The sequence below is a fragment of the Octopus sinensis genome, linkage group LG3 (genome assembly GCF_006345805.1).
Source record: "Octopus sinensis linkage group LG3, ASM634580v1, whole genome shotgun sequence".
NCBI lineage: Eukaryota > Metazoa > Mollusca > Cephalopoda > Octopoda > Octopodidae > Octopus > Octopus sinensis.
In genome coordinates this window covers 57,479,427-57,480,632 of record NC_042999.1, presented here as the reverse complement: position 1 = coordinate 57,480,632, position 1,206 = coordinate 57,479,427, and positions in this window count along the sequence as shown.

Here is a 1,206-nt window from a genome sequence, read left to right as displayed (position 1 = left end):
TAAAAGTCTTCAAATTGTAGTTTCAAGCAGATACAGAGGTTCCAGGGGCTAACACTACCATTCTTTAAACTTGCAGATTCTCTTGTTAAATGATGTATTTTTCATTCCATGTCTTCTAAAATTTGCTAAATTTGATTTTGAGTAGGTTCAAATGGAAATTAGAAAGATGTACTTCATTTTGTAACTACTTTAACAAAAGCTTTTGATGAAATTTGAAACCAATATCACAAGATTTGAATCATTTTTTGAGATCTATTGTAAATGAATATAAAAAAAAAAGTTAAAATAATGGTAGAACCTTTGTATTCTATTTCTGCTGAACTGCTTTCATCAGTATTAATTTTGTTTTATTAATTCAAGTTTTTATTGGAAATGACTTTGAATCTAAAAACAGTGTTCAACTAGCACAGTTTTCTATAATTAAATTAAATTAGAAGAATTCTTTTTAATTCTGCTTACATATGCAACAAACTTCACAGACAAAATGCAGAATTCACTCATTTTTCCATATGCATTTATTAAAAGTTTTATTTCATTTTTATCAAAGACTTAATTTACTTCATTTAAGATAATTCAAAATTTGTGAATATCAATTAAAGTTGTTAAAAGAATTAAATTTGCAAATAAAAAAATATTATATTTTTGTGTTAAAATATAACAAGAGATTGATTATTTTTAATTTACATGTTATTATTATATTGTCCATTTTGTCTGGTAACCCAATTATATTCTTCACAAATGTACTTCCTTTTTAACTATTTCATATCCACATTGACTGGAAACTGCTACAAAACTTTATTTTCATTTAATTGATTATCTCATGACCATTGTAACATTTATATTATGTTTTAATCGAACCCCGAAGTTTCTAGATGTTCAGTAATTCTGTCGCAGAAAATTCCCTACGTATTAACTTAAAACCTGTTGTTCAAAGATATACCTAAATTCCCTACGAAATATTTCTCTCTCTCTTATTTATATTACATTCTTCTCGAAAACCCGAAGTGTTCTAGATGTTCAGTAATTTCTGTTGCAGAAAATTCCCTACGTATTAACTTAAAACCTGTTGTTCAAAGATACCCTAAATCCCTACGAAATATTTCTCTCTCTCTTATTTATATTACATTCTTCTCGAACCCCGAAGTTCTAGATGTTCAGTAATTTCTGTTGCAGAAAATTCCCTACGTATTAACTTAAAACCTGTTG